The 16,030-nt window shown below is 45.3% G+C and overlaps 1 protein-coding gene across 1 annotated transcript in view; it reads right to left on the bottom strand.

Moving 5' to 3' along the window:
• Nucleotides 1–14,541: 14,541 nt before the first annotated feature.
• DTD1 (D-aminoacyl-tRNA deacylase 1) overlaps nt 14,542–16,030 on the bottom strand; it is a 97,186-nt gene continuing 95,697 nt past the window's right edge. Inside the window, exon 6 of the mRNA XM_045010574.1 lies at nt 14,542–14,717. The gene's annotated coding sequence lies outside the window, so the exon portion shown is untranslated. The remainder of the gene's footprint in view (nt 14,718–16,030) is intronic.

The following is a 16,030-nucleotide window of genomic DNA, read 5'->3' as shown; positions in this document are numbered from 1 at the left end:
GTCTAGCTGGGACTGCAACTGAGATACTGGTAACATTTTCAAAAACACCTAAGTGACTTAGGAGGGCAGCTGGTCAAAATGTTCCATCAAAACTTTTTTTAATGGAAAATTGGGTTTTTCAGGCCCAGATTAACCAATGTGAACTAGATGGACTCGCACAGGGACCACATCTCCGTAGGAACCCCGACCACCAGAAAAAAACAAAAGCTGAGTAGCTGAGACATAGTGTGCCAGGTCACAAGGCCACTCACTCAGATTTGACCCAGCCCCTCTCCCCACCCCGCTGTCATGATGGAGGGGCAGCTGGGCCAAACCTGAGTGAGTGCAACCTGGTACGTGGTGCACCCCACACACTCTTCTACCATAACCACTGAAGCATCAGAAAGCTCATTGTATCTCCTGTCCCCCGGGAAATCTTGTCTCCCTCCCTGGCGAGCACCTCTGTTCTCAGGGGTAGGATGGGGCAGCACACTGAGGTCTTGCCCTGGGTGGGGATTGTCTTGTATATCACATGCTCTGTCTGGGTCCCCCAATTTCCATAGTGTGCAAGGACCCCAGATTCTTGAATCTGGGCTTTGGGGTTTTGACTAAACAAACATTCGGAGGAAATGTCTGGTTTACAAAACAGTTGAAAATTGGAGGAAAAAACATGTTGGTTTTGGGCTGAAAACAGAAAAATGTTGGGGTTTTCAACAAAAAGTCAGAATGTTCCCCTGCAATTTTCAACAAAACCAAGATTTGTTTGGCTTTTGCCAACGTTTCCAACGGGGGGTATCCTATTTCTCGACCAGCTCTACTTGGCCTGACATTCAGCTGCCTTGTGACTTTCAGTGGCCAGAGTCCCTTCCTTCTGTGTTTGAGATGGCCACGTTGCTGGCTACTGGTGAGAGCTTGAGCTATGGATGCACATAAACCTTTACATTGCGCCACACCAACAGGTATTTTGTATGGAAGCAGGTGCCTTTCCAGGACTAGAGAAGGGCTGAAACTCATGGCAAGTTTACAATCTGGAGCCACTTTGCACCTGCCTAGCACTTCCGGGTAGCACTGCTGCTCTTAAGAGAAGGAATCTCTAATTGATGGAAGCTGGAAAGAAACTTTCCCTGGGGGCAGGTTATCTCATCGCCACATATTGTGGAGTTCTCACACCTTCCCCTGACACATCTGGTGCTGGCCACTGTCAGAGGCAGACTACTTGGCTAGATGGACCACAAGTCTGATCTGGATAGGGAATGCCTAAGGATGATTAGAAAAAAGGCGAATCAACAGATACAAAAATGAAATCAAAGATGGACAAATAGGGGGACAACATTGTTGGTCCTAACACTGTGTCCCACCTAATATTTCTGCAGCAGTTATGGGCCACTTGAGCTTAGTGATGAGCTGTCAGACAGGGGCAGTACGTAGCTGCCTAGACTACCATGTAGTAAAGCAATGTCTGGTTGGCCTTGTTGAATTTCTCTTGTAAGAGTGAGCTATAAACAGTGATCTGTACTGAAGCAAATTTCCAGGGGGAATGTCTACTCTCTCTGTAGGTATTACATTGTGCATTCAAATAGCATTTATTCCCCTTTCTTAAAATCCTAGAGGGAAACTGTGTCATATTTTTTTGCAGATGTATATAAACTGTGAGCCTAGAGGAGGGCAAACCGGAGCTATTCTAATCACATGTATATTTCTTCTTTCCATGGTTGCTGGGATGGAAGTTACCCACTTTATAGTTTCATTCCTATAATAGCTTAAGCGTGAAAACACTTATTTCAAGGGGTTTTTCAGTTCCTCTGGTGTGATCTGCATCAGGAAAGGACAGAGGCATTAACCTCTGATCTAAGACCTCTCTGAAGGTCCTTTAGTTGGGTTTGAGATTCTGAAATGAGATCCTCACCCACACTCCAGTCCCCTTCTGTCTGGTTAAAGGGCAGGAGAGACATCAAGGGGCCCTAAGCAGCCTGGTTCTGGCTGGGTGGCAGAGGACTCCCCGGACATGCACTGTGGAAGACGACCCATACAGCTGTCCTCTGAGGACCTCTCACAAGTCCTGGGTGGGAGGGTGTCAGGGCTGCAGCATGCAGCGCGCTGGAGGTTCTGGGCAGCGCTGCAGCCCAGAGGGCAAACCAATGAGCTTAGACAGGGCCCCAGGGCTGTCTCGGGGCATGGCGCCACTGCGGCTAGCTTTGATCTAGCTAGCTCAGGTACCAGAGCAGTGAAGCCATGGCAGCAAGGGCTGCGCAAACCCCCCTGGAACCGTGGAATTACTCTCGGGGGTGGAATTACTCTCGGGGTAGCCCGTGCTGCCACAGCTTCACAGCGGTAGCCAAACTAGTTAGATTAAAGCTAGCTTTGGTACGGCTACGCACGCTGCAAGTGTAACGCCGACAGAGCCCGGTCGTCAGCAGGCAGGATCGAACCAGGGACCTCTGGAGCTTAGTGCATAAGCCTCTACCCATGAGCTAAGAGCCAGCTGGCTGTTAGCTAAGGCTGTAGAGCAGACTCACTTCTCTCTCTCCCTCCGGATGGGACAGAACACCGCACCCAGGAAGTGTGTGGGTTACACAAGCACAGCTCATGCTTGCCGTGTAGACACCGCTTAAGGCCTTGTCTACCCTTGCGGTGCCGTGTAGGGTACGTGGAGCTGCACCCCACTGTGAACAGCAGGCCGCATCCACACTGCGGTGTGTAGCTCCACGTGGGAGTGAAAGGCTCCGGCAGGGGAGCGGGACACCACACTGCTGTAACAGCCATGGGAGGCGTTGCTTGGGTGTGTAGCGAGCCAGGCCAGGTATATACCCTAAAGTTCTGGCACGTCTGTTAACGCGACTAACCAAACCAGTGCCTCACCGTCAACACGGCTCTTTCTACCTGTGCGAGCTGGGCGTGCGGCGTCTGTGCTCTGTACACCTCTGTGGGTGTACACCCACCCAGCATCCAGAACAGCCCAGGATCGGGGGAGGACAACAGTGGTTTAAAGTCACCATAGCGCCCCCCCTTGGGTCTGCGCAGGTGCCGCTCGGCCTCTATCCTGCAGCTATAAAACATTGGGGCCAGATTCTAAGCTGATGTAAATCTACGTCGCTCCTTTGACTTCAAAGCCCTTGTGCTGATTTGCACCAGCTGAGGGGCTGGCCCACTCTTTCTGCCCTAAAGGTGGCAGAGGGGAGGACTAGGCGCTGCTCTTGGTTCCCAAAGAGGCTGTGGTCGCTAGGAAACTAGCGAAGCAGTTGGATGGGATTGCAACAGGGCCCGGAAAGCGCTGTGCCAGCAGGTAGAGCAGCGTTCTAACAGTGAGCAGCCAACCAAGTACACAGGGATTAGCTATGAAAGCGCTTTGAAAAATCTGTCAAGGAATAAGAGCTGCAGGAATTAGAGAATGAACATATGGAACATTCCTTGGCATTTGCATCCCTCCAAACAGCCGACAGTCCCGGAGGCACATACCTTCCTTTAGTTTGGCTTCTGAACTGGCACGGTCTCCCCCGATTCAGCAATTCATCCCTACTAAGCAAAGCCCTTAAGCGTGTGCTTAACTTCAGGCATATGCTTAAGATTGGATGTAAGCAGGTGCTTAAAGTTATGCATGTGCTTAAATGCTTTGCTGAATCAGGGCCTTCCATTGGTACTTAGAAGCTTTGTCTTCACTGAAGCTAGAGTTGACATCATGAGGAAGATTAAAGCCTCCTATCCAATTGACACCACTTGCTTTTCTTTTGTTTGGATGTCCTGAGTAGTTCCCTGTTGTTCAGTCTCCCTGGGGGGGGAGATTTTCCATATGGGGTTGTTAATAGTCTGGTCAGCATCTTTCCTTAACACACTTTGTTGTTGCTTTGATTCATGCATCGGGCTTGAAGGGATGTTCCCCCTCCTTTGTCCCCATTACGCTCCTCAGAAATGAGACCCAGAGGCAGAAGAGTGGAAATATAAATAAGAGTTTACTTATGGATTCACTGATGCTGCTACAGGGCTGTTAAATCTGTGACTCAACTGTCTTCTCTCAAACCATTCAATCCCACTAGTCTTTCACTGATGCTAACCTCGCTGCCATATGGAATTTAAATTCCAAATTTGATCCTTTGGAACTGAAATCAGACCAGCTCGCTTTGAAAATGTCATTCTGGGACATGCATTCTAATGGGAGAGAAGAAAATGAAAGCGCCCGGAGATAATGACAGCACCAAAATCTGTGACTGCGCTACTTGAAAAGGAGAATGTAACTGTAAAGGACATATATCGGAAACTAATGGAAATGGAAATGTCATTAAAGCAAATCCCGTGAGATTACTGTGTGTGCTTGACGAGTTAGAAGGTGAGGAACTCTTTAACTATTTTTTAATTCTGATGCAGAATTTCATCTGCCATCCACTCCTTTTATAGGATTTTAAACATCTTTTTAAAGCCAACTCATTTTAAATCTCCTTCTTCCCTGTCTACATTTATTAGACCCATTATAGTTCCCTTAGTGTCAAAGTTTGATAGCAGTTTATGAATATGACGGAGCATGGATGACTATGCCCTGGTCTACACTGGGGGGTGGGGGGGAGAATCGATCTAAGTTACACAAGTTCAGCTACGTGAATAACATAGCTGAAGTCAATGTACTTAGATAGACTTACCGTGGTGTCTTCACCACGGTGAGTTGACTCTGCCAGTGCTGGAGTACAAGAGTCGATGGGAGAGGACTCGGAGGTTGATTTATCACGTCTAGACTAGACACGATAAATCGATACCCGCTAGATCGATCGCTGCCTGCCGATCCGGCGGGTAGTATAGACATACCCTATGTGTAACTTCTTAATAAGACATGTCATATTGCCCCAGATGATGATTATTAGTTTTCTGTGAGATTCTTTGATTATTGGGATGATTCTGATATTTTTTTTGGAAAAAAACAAGTGTGAGGGGAAAAGTTTCCCCTCTTCCCATGTATTGTTATCTACCGGGGGAAGGGAGAGGGTTAATTTATTTTCTTGAAACAAATCAGACAATGCAGTGACTGAGGGGAAGGCACTAAGCACAAATGAACCATCAGGAATTAACAGCATCATGGGATAATTCATACCAGCTCTAGGCAGGAAAACAAGCCCACAGAAGTACCACCCCCTGGGAGGAGACACAGAGACTGCCTTTAACTGGGTTCAGGAGGCCCAGCAAACTGAGAACGCTATCAAACGGGCAGCCTGGTACACAGGAAGTGTCTCTCTCACTGGATCCAAGAACTGGCATGAGACTGTAACCAAGAGGGACAGACCTCGCAGCTAAGGTTTGAAGGACTTTGAAACATACCAGGATCTCCTGGTGGAAGATGGAGGACGCTTGGTCAGACACGCATGCGTCCAAGCTGTTGCTTGTTTTTAGGATATTCTTCATCTACTTTGCTTCATGAAGGCTGACTGGTCGCTGGTAAACCTGCCATTCTGCTTGAGAGAGAGCAGGATGGTAATTGCTGGACGATGCCAGGCTCGTTAGAGCGATCACACTGAATGGCAGGCAGAACTGCCTCCAAATCCTTGTTCTGGAGGAAGAGGACTGTGGGTTCCTGCCCTGAGAAGGCCGATGGCTGGAGGTCTGAGTGGGATACTCTCCAGGAGATCACAGAGAGCTCAGAGGTGCTGTTACACTGGACCTACGCCAAACTGATCATGCAGAAATTCTCTCCTTAAAAATGCATTCATTGCGTGTCACGATGCTGGTAGGATATTACCAGATTCTCAGTGTTGGTCTGACTCTGCTCCCATTGGAGTCAGTGGGACTTTTACCATTGACTTCAATGGGAGCCAAGTGGAGGGTGGGGGAGGAATAGCTCAGTGGTTTGAGCATTGGCCTGCTAAACCCAGGGTTGTGAGCTCAATCCTTGAGGGGGCCATTTAGGGATCTGGTGCAAAAATCTGTCTGGGGATTAGTCCTGCTTTGAGCAGGGGGTTGGACTAGATGACCTCCTGAGGTCCCTTCCAACCCTGATAATCTATGATTCTATGATAAGGCCAATGCTGGCAGCTTTTGAAAAACCCAGTGCCCGTACTTTGCACTTCTCCCCACCCATGCATCTATGCTAAGGGATTTTGTTCCTTTTGAGTGTGTCTGGAAATTCAGCTCACCAAGATGTTGTTCAGTTTTTGTATTAGCACAGGGAACTATTTTGTATTCAGAGGGGCAAATCTCTGGCACATATCAGTGATATCATCAGCAAGGAGAAGTTAGGAATGCTGGTAGAAACAACTACAGCATAAGGAAAGACTTGCACTAGTAGCCACAACATCCCCACAGGTGCTAGCTAATCAAACACACAAATGGGTTCTGCATAAACTCTCCAATGGTGAAGGGGGGAAAAATATCTGAACAACCTACAAATCCTCTCTAGGTTGGAGCATACCCAAGCCAAAGAAATGAGATGCTTTGGTCAGCTCCACAGTGCAAACTTTCCCCTCTGGTGGTGGAAGAGCAGCTCAAAGGGCTGTTAAGAAGGATTGAGGATCGGGACCAGTAATGTTCAGATCAGTTGCTTCCAGGCATTCAAGGGCCTGTTGGAAACCAGTGTTAGTCAGAACGATATATTAAATAATGTTAGAGCAATGAATCTTTTATATATATATGGAAAAAGAAAAGATAAAGGAATTTTTGCTTTTGTCTCCGCTGATGCAGCATTTCAGAACACTGTTGAAACAGCACCAGGGTGGTGTGAAACCTGGCTTGTCTCTCTTGCTTTGTAAAACCTTGCTCCGTGTAAATAGTCGGGTGAACCAGTAGGGTGCGGGAATTGTTAATTTCAGGTGCCCCGCACCCCAAGCTAACAAGCAAAAACCCAAGGCCACAAAAACAGACCAGCAAACTAAAACAACTGGGTGGAGCCAGTGGGATTAACAACAGAGACCAGGTGGTAGAAATAGACAAATATAAGTTTAAGCAGGGTAAGCCAAAATGTGAGCGCTATTGTGATTTATGCCTAACATGTTTTAGTCAAGAGGTTTAGAATGGATGGGTACATAGATGGGGTAGTGAGTAATGGAGCTGTGTAAAGTTATGGAACAGGGTATAAAAGATCATGATTGACAACAAGAGAGTGGAGAAGACACGGGGCAGAACATAGCAGGACTAGAGAGCTGGAAAAAAAAAAGTCACCCTGTCTAATGATGATCATCAATTACTCTTCTTGCCGGATCTGTTTTTGCAGGTATAAGTAATTTATAGGTGATAGTGTCTTAAAAAGTACAAAGTAAAGACTACAAAAAACTGTTTAAACCTAAATTGGAGTGGATCACATCTGTCACCCAACAGGCCAGATCTTTTCTTTTTAAAAAAACCTTAATTTAGAAGACAAGAAAGGCATGTAGTTAAATTGGACTGGAGAACAGGGGTCATGGGGGTGTGACTCACTTGCTCTTCCCACCTTGCTAAGTGGGAGGGAGATTTGTGGGGGAGGAGAGAATCCAAGTATGCAGAAGATTGACTGGTGTAACCCACATCCCTAATAGGGAAATATCTCTAAAAAGAAGCAGGGAGAAGGAATTAGTTTTGTCTGGGACATTTGCGCAGATGCACAATTAGCATTCCACACCTAGAAGTTTCTAGGAATCGCCCCTGTCCGAAGCTCACCCCCAGGACCAGAAAGCAAGCAGGTTTCTCCTGCATTTTGAAGCAGGTTAGGTGACCCAGTTAACGTTCCAACAGGAAAGCACCGGCAGCAGTAGTTACAGAAAGGGGAAATGGGGTGGGAAAACTTCTGAGGGCAAGTACCAGGGCATCTGCAAAAGGACATGTGACCTGCGCTTTAAGACCTCTTTAAAGAAGTGGTGGGAAGGAGTGTAAACTTCTGATGAGAAGAAAATATTCTCCCTGCAGTCAAGGAGAGCCGGCTGTTCAGTTCATAGGAACAACTAGATAAACACACTTTCTTTATGCTATAAAGTTATCTTGCTTAGCAAGAAAAGATCTGCGTATGTTCATGCTCCATCCGAGCTGGATGTCACTCAAAGGGGAGCTCCCTTCACTTCTTAACCACAAGCCCTTGAGACAAAATAAACAGTGTTGATTTCTAAAGCCTAGCGGAGCCTTATTTTTTGCTGTCCTTTGCCAAATACTGTATGCAAAACACAGTTGATGAGGCAGATGGAGAGAAAGCAACTGACTCTGGAGACCAGTGCCAGGCATATAAAGCAGTTCATTTACAGGCTCGGCAGTACAGTAAGAATACTGTGAGGAACAAATTGAATTAACATGCAGCTGAATAAAGAGCTAGGGTCTGAATACCACCCCCTGCAGTGCCATTTAGGTGCAGTTACAAGATCGGGTTGGTACAGACACACATCTTCTTGAGGCCAAACTGCAGTCATCCTGAATCTTAAATAAGCCATTATATTAGCTCTTGGTAGAGCTGGTGGGGAATTATCTCCCGTCCCAGCAAAACTTTTCTGAAGAAAACGAAAACTTTCCATTGAACATTTTTGTGGTTTCTGTCCAAAACTGAACATTTTTCAGATGAAACATTCTCGGTTGCCAGAAACTAAACAAAAATGGGTATTTTTGGTTTTTTACTGAAACCTCCAGAAAAGATTGAAAACAGACACTTCCAATGGGAATTGCCATTTTTGACAAAAAGCCCTTTTCCACTTGGAAAAAAACCCACTGACAACATTTTCAACCAGTTCTAGTTCTCAGTGCAGGATGGGTCAGATTTTCAAAGCACTAGGCGTTGCCCTAACGCCGAGCAAGTGGAAGTTTTATCAGGAACTTGGAATGGGACCAAAGTTAGATCACCACTAAGGCCCAGATCGTCAACGGCATTTAGGTTCCTGACTTCCCTTGGAATCATTCAGAGTTGGATGCCTAAATACCTTTTGAGGATCTGGGCTTGAGTGCTTTTGAAAATTCCACCCGGTGCCTCTCCAAATTGCATTGCTTCACGTAAGAACAGAGACTGGCACGTGCCAGCTGATCCACAACATTTCTGTCTCCTGAACAGTATCTTGAGGAGTGACAGCAGCCAGAACAATCGGTTAACAAGTGAATGTTGCATTTTTCCCCCCAACGTTGAATTTATTTCTTCTGAGAGAGGACAGATTAGCAGCCCTGCAGAATTAAGCCTTCTGTTCATCCACATATAGTCAGTGGCCAGAAGTTTAACTTCCTCAAACATGGCATTTTCCACCAGACTGTGACATTCCCTGTGTGTAATACCTTCCCATCCTAGCCCCAAAATAACCCATCAATGCCACGCCCCAGCAGCCAGAAAAATTCAACCTGGAAATAAGACACACAGAGGGCTGTTGACCATCAGAGCAGCCTTTCCAAAGGACATGGTAGATTCTCAATCACTTGCAGTCTTTAAATCAACTCTTTCTAAAAGACGCACTCTAGCTCAACCACAAGTCACTGGGCTTGATGCACGGATCAAAGTGATCTTCTCTGGTCTGCGTTACCCAGGAGGTCAGATTACATCAGGAGTTCTCAAAACGGGGGTCAGGACCCCTCAGGGAGTCATGAGGTAATTACATGGAGGGTTGTGAGCTGTCAGCCTCCACCCCAAACCCCACTTTGCCTCCAGCATTTATAATGGTGTTAAATATATTAAAAAGCATTTTTAATTTATAAGGGAGGTCGCACTCAGAGGCTTGCTATGTGAAAGGGGTCACCAGTACAAAAGTTTGAGAATCACTGGATTATATGATAACAGGGGTCATGGCTGGTCTTGAAGTCAGACATTTAACAAAAGCCAAATTCTCCCTCCCCCACTTTTTAACCAGCTCTCACGACAACCTCTGTTTCTGAATTAACCTGTTCGTAAAATGTGTCTAACACCAGCTACTTACATCATAAATAGGCTTGGAAGGATTCCATTTTTATTGGTAAACGTCAATCTCACCATACACAGAAACCGATGCAAAAATATTTCCATCAAAATTTACAGGTGAGCGCAGTAAGAAAAATGCTGCTAGAGAACTTATGAGAGTTTGATGTAAGACTATTTGCTTTGTATGTTTTGCATGTCACGTTGACAATGGTTTTAACGGTTATACAGCTTTAATTTCTTGAATTTCAACATCTGCTGTCATGAAATAATCATCTTACCCACGCTGTTGTCTGATTGCCACCCTATAATTTCCCGCAACTGTGAAGATCTAAATGGGGGGTGAGGGGAATGCTTAAGCTAAACATCGATATTTTCTGTCGAAATTATAACAATCAAAATCAAATTCTGCCAAGCCTAATTATAAAGGATGGTGCAAGCCCTGGCAGTGCTTTCAAAGAGTTTTGAGATTGGCAATTAAAGGACAACAGAGAAGTGCTCTGCATTATCAGTGTTAGTGGTAACAATTTGCCCTGTATCTTTAATGACTTTTTTTGTTCTTGTTGGTCCTAATTTTCAGCCTCCTCACCACAGATTAGCAAACTGACCGATCTTGTCTCATGGTTTCCTTGTATTCCCCTCACAGTCTGTATCCATCTGTTGTCTCTTGTTTTATTCTTAGATTGGCATCTTCTTGGGGCAGAGACTGTCTTTTCATTCTGTGTCTGTACAGTGCCTATAGCATGCTGGGGTCCTGCTCCAGGACTGGGGTGCTTAGGTGCTATGTAAAAACAACGAAGTCGGTCCCAGTTCTGAGACTCCGAAGCGTCTGTAATGCCTTACGAACCCCAGGACACGAACCAGGACGCAATGTGTCTGGCTTGGGTTAATGATTCAGCATGATTAAGTCAGTGAAATATATTTAATATGTTTCTTTGGAAGCCTTCTAAGGAGATTGTCACTGTGTACTCGCAGACAAATAGCTACTGGAGCCTGAATTACCATAATAATACACAGTTCCTTTTCTCTGCTGCCAGGAAGCCACATTCTGGCACCCTCTTTAATCCCCCTCCAACCCACGAAGGCCGCTCCTCGCTCCCCTTCCCTTTTTTAGTAGGGCTCAACGTTTGCAGGAGGAAACGCTGGTTGCTGATATTTGTGGCCGGCTGTCAGTGTCTCTTGCTGCTGTTCTGGAGGGTCAGCCTCCTTAGGGAGAAGGGAGAACTTGGTCCCTCTGTGCTGTGCTTTGCCAACCTGCCTGCCTCAAAGACAAGCAATTAGTGAAATTCCACAGGGTCTGTCCTGGGTCAGGTACTACTCAGGCATTCCCGTGCGTTCCAGATTCCTGGGAGGTACCCGTGTCCCGCGAATACCTACACGGCAGTGTAAACTGGGAGGCACTCCGTGGGCTCCGATCACCTACAATTAGAGTATGCAACGTCAAACTAGCCTTCCCTCTCCCCCAGCACATGCCTACAGCCCCTGCTAGCAGGGCACCAGCGAATGCAGTTTAAAGCAGGGCTGTCCTGCCAGTCCTTTGCCTCATTGGTAGAAAGGCCGCTGCAGCCACATGCGGTGCACAAAGTGCTTTCCCCTGTGTCCTTGCCTGATCACCTATTATTTATCACATAATGCACCGTGAAATGAAACCACCCTCGATATATGCATCGCTTCTTGTCGGACAGGGCTATAGATCCTTACACTTATCGGTGTGTTTCACGAGAAAGAGATTCCATGACCGTTACTTGTATTGGGTGAATTGAAAAATACTCTCTCTCTTGATTTTACAGTGCAAACATTTGTAATAAAAAATAATACTATAAATGAGCACTGTGCACTTTGTATGCTGTGTTGTAATTGAAATCAATATGTTTGAAAATGTCGAAGCGCATCCAAAAATATTTAATAAATTTCAATTGGTATTCTAGTGCTTAACAGTGCAATTAACACAGTGATTAATCGCAATTCATTTTTTTAAATGGCGATTAATTTTTTTTAGTTAATCGTGTGAGTTAACTGCGATTAATCGACAGCCCTAGAATAAATCTAATTTCTCTAAGCTGGCAGGGCCTGATGAAATTCATCCTAAGATACTTGTTGGAGCAATTCTCTTCAAGAACTAATGGAGGGCAGGTGAGATCTCAGAGGACAGGAGAAGGACAAACACAGAACCTATCTTTAAAAAAGGGAACAAGGACAGCCCAGGGAAATATCGACCCGTTAGCCTCACTTCAATACCGGGAAAGATACTGGAACAAATTATTAAACAATCCATTTTTAAGTACCGTACCTGGAGAATAACAGGGTTTGCAAAAACAAATCATGTCAAACCAACCTAATTTCCTTCTTTGACAGAGTTGCTGGCTTAGTGGATATGGGGGAGCAGTAGTTTTCAGTAAGGCTTTTGATACAGTCCCACATGACAGTCTCATAAGCAAACTAGAGAAATATGATCCAGATGAAATTACTATAAGGCAGGTGAAACAAGTGGTTGAAAGACCGTACTCAAAGAGTCATTATGGATGGTTCTCTGTCAAACTGGGAGGGCGTGCTTAGTGAAATTCCACAGGGGTCTGTCCTGGGTCAGGAACTCTCAATATTTTCATTAATGACTTGGATAATGGCGTGGAGAGTATGCTTTCAAAATTTGTGAACACCACTGCACTTGGAGAGGTTGCACGCACTTTGGAGGACAGGATTAGAATTCTAACAAATTACCTTGACAAACTGGAGAACTGGTCAGAAGTCAACAAGATGAAATTCAATAAAGACAAGTGCAAACTACTCCACATAAGAAGGAAAAATCAAATGAACAACTACAAAGTGGGGAATAGCTGGCTAGATGCTAGTACTGCTGAAAAACGGTCTGCGGGTTGGAGCAATGTGATGCAGTTGAGAAAAAGCCTAATGTTCTTGGGTGTATTAACAGCCGTGTTGTATGTAAGATTTGGGAGGTAACTGTCCTGCTCTACTCAGCGCTGGTGAGGACTCGGCTGGATACGGTGTGCAGTTCTGGGTGCCGCACTTTTGGAAAGATGTGGAACAAATTGGAGATGGCCCAGAGGAGAGCAACAAAAATGATCCACAGTTTAGAAAACCTGATCTATGAGGAAAGGTTAAAAAAACTGGGCACGTTTAGCCTTGAGAAAAGAAGGCTGAAGGGGGGACCTGATAACATTCTTCAAATACATTAAGGGGCTGTTATAAAATGGAGAACAATTCAACACTGTCCATGTGTCCACTGAAGACAGGACGAGAAGTAACAAGCTTAATCTGCAGCAGGGAGATTTAGGTTAGCTATTAGGAAAACTGAGCCAGAGGGATAGTTATCACCTGGGGTAGGCTGAAGATTTTTAAGAACAGGTTAGACAAACCCCTATCAAAGAAGGACTAGGTTTACAGCTGGTGTCTCACAGCAGGGGACTGGACTAGATGACCTCTCGAGGTCCCTTCCAGCCTGACGTTTCTATGATGTTGTGATTTTCAAACTTGGGCTCAGTGAAAGCTGCGGGTACTCAGACCCTCTGCAGATGAGACCACTTGTATTTAGGTGCCAGCCTTTGGGCACTGAAATTTGAAAATTGTGCTCTGTGTGTTCAGCTTTAATTTCAGCCACTTCAATTTTTGGAGTATTTATGTTTGTAACCCTAGAGTTCTATCTGTGTTCAATTTGTGAATGTGTCTCTCTCTCTATATCAAATACAAAGCCAAATTAAAATAGCCAATCATTTGCTTGGTAGCAACTGACTTAATAAAGTAAGATCAAATATTACCGGTATTGTCCAGCACACTTCAGTAGTACAGATTCCACATGACATAACAATACTGTCTTAGGCTACTCTTTCTGCCAGTCCAGATCATAGATTTAATATTTGTCTCAAACACGTGCATGATGCACAATAAACTCTTTTATTGCTATAATTACAGCCTTGCCTGAATATCATAGGCAGTGACAGATTTACTGTAAATTGAAAGGACTCATAGCATAATTTCTAGTGATCAAGAAGATATCCTTCCCCACTCCCACCCATGGTTAAGCAACCAATAGTAGGATTCGAAGGCGAGGCAGTAAAAACCCTTGGTAAATTGCCTCAGTGTTGGTGTAAATCCCAACAGGATTATTTGCAAATATTCAATTTAGACAAAGAGCTGAAGGACATTTGTATTCAGCTTGAAGTTGTGTTCACCCCTTGTGGGCATTTCAAGCTGAAAAACAAAAAGTACAAAATGCAGCATTTCTTGCAGTCTGATTTGTTGCATACAAACTTTGCAAGGCTTTCTTGGGACTCCTGAGACGAAACATTTCCTAGGACTTTACAAGACAGCAGCCACTTTTGCATTCCACTGAGTCCATTATTAGTGGGGTTTCTAGGGCTTGTGGTTTTACAGCAGTGAAAAGCTTCCTAGGTGCCTAACTGAACAAGACCACGAGCCTCGCCCCATACGGCCCACAATCCAGAGTCAGCGGCCACATGGGGGTGGGGACCAATCACTCAATGAGCAGGGAATGAAGCAAGGCAGGAAGAGGGTTACAGCGAAATGGACAAAAGGTTACTCAACGGAGGCCCCATTTCCATTGGTAAAAGGTAACGATTATTTAATCCATATTCCTGCAATACAGCATCGTGAGGAATGACGGTCCCAGTGTCCCAAAAACATCCTCCTCTGATTCTGACTCCAGCAACGTCAGCGTGAAGGTAGCCAACCTCAGGCTGGAGATTACAGATGCCAGGCTTTCTGAGTAAGAAGCCGCTTCATATACAAGCTGATGTTAACTGGCCACTCCCTCCTTTCACACACATCTTCTTCTCACTCCTCCTTTGCACAGTTTCGTCCTCTCCTATGAGCGAGCACAAGTAGATGTCCAGGAGTAGATTGTTCAGGAGTCCAAATCTGTGTAAAGGAGACTAAATGACCAGCCCCTGAGTCATCACTGCTGAATCTGAATATTTATAAACAGATTAAAAAGGGAAAACTGCCTGTTAGCTAAATAAAGTAATGTTAACCCCCTCCCTCCCCGGAAGACTCATACATACACATACATATCCTTCCATGTCAAAACGTCACACATGTCACAAAGGGCGGGAGACAGGTGATAAAAGCTGACTGGGTGAGTTGACTCAGATCAAGATTCATTGGCTGAAGGAAAGGATTAAACTTTTGTACGCATAGACTCAGACTTCAAGGCCAGAAGGGACCATCGTGATCATCTAGTCTGACCTCCTGGACATCGCAGGCCACAGAACCTCATCTACCCACTCCTGTAATAGACCCCTAACCTCTGCCTGAGTTAATGAAGTCTCAAATCATGATTTAAAGACTTCCAGTGACAGAGAATCCACCATTTACACTAGTTTAAACCTGCAAGTGGCTCGTGCCCCGTGCTGCAGAGGAAGGCAAAAAAAAAAAAATACCCAAGGTCTCTGCCAATCTGACTTGGGAGGAAATTCCTCCCTGACCCCAAATATGGTGATCAGCTGGATTCTGAGCATGTGGGCAAGACCCAGCAGCCAGACCCCTGGGAAAGAATTCACTGTAGTAACTCAGAGCCCTCCCTATCTAGTGTCCCATCACCAGCCCATTGGAGATATTTGCTGCTGGCAGTCGCAGATCAGCTACACGTCATTCTAGGCAGTCTCATCTTACCATCCCCTCCGCAAACTTATGAAGCTCGGTCTTGAAACAAGTTAGGGGGCAGTGATGGCAAAAAAAAAACAGCCTTGGAAGGCTGTACCAGAACAACCACACAACAAAGAGGTACAAGTTTGGAGTTTCTGAAATATTCGATGACATCTGTCACTCTGTCTTTTCCAGTTGTGTCGGGAATTACCCTAGCAAAGGCAGTGACTGCTGGCTCTTGCACATTAACATGGGATCGGTAAGTTCTTTCTTCCTCCCACTATGTAGCACGCTATCTCAATCCAGAGAACAAAACAATTTAACACCTAATGAGATCTAGATTTCAACAAGAAGTTGTCATCGTTGCTACACAACAAAAACTGGCCAAAGGATCAAGCACAAAAGCTACATTTTCATGCCATAAAAGGCTGTCATGTGGAAACTTATTTCCGTGTCAGACTGCCAGTATCTTAGGCCTCATCAAAATTGAGTAAACAAAACTCTTGACCTAAGCTGCAAGCAGGACAGCATTAGTCATCTGTAGGCCGACCGTGGCATCATATTTATTGGAGTGGGTTACAGACAAAAGGCTTGGGTGGGATTAACATTGATGATGTATTTGAAGCCATCAGACTT

This window comes from Mauremys mutica, chromosome 3, assembly GCF_020497125.1.
Source record: "Mauremys mutica isolate MM-2020 ecotype Southern chromosome 3, ASM2049712v1, whole genome shotgun sequence".
Lineage (NCBI taxonomy): Eukaryota > Metazoa > Chordata > Testudines > Geoemydidae > Mauremys > Mauremys mutica.
This window is presented reverse-complemented; position numbering and strand designations above follow the sequence as displayed.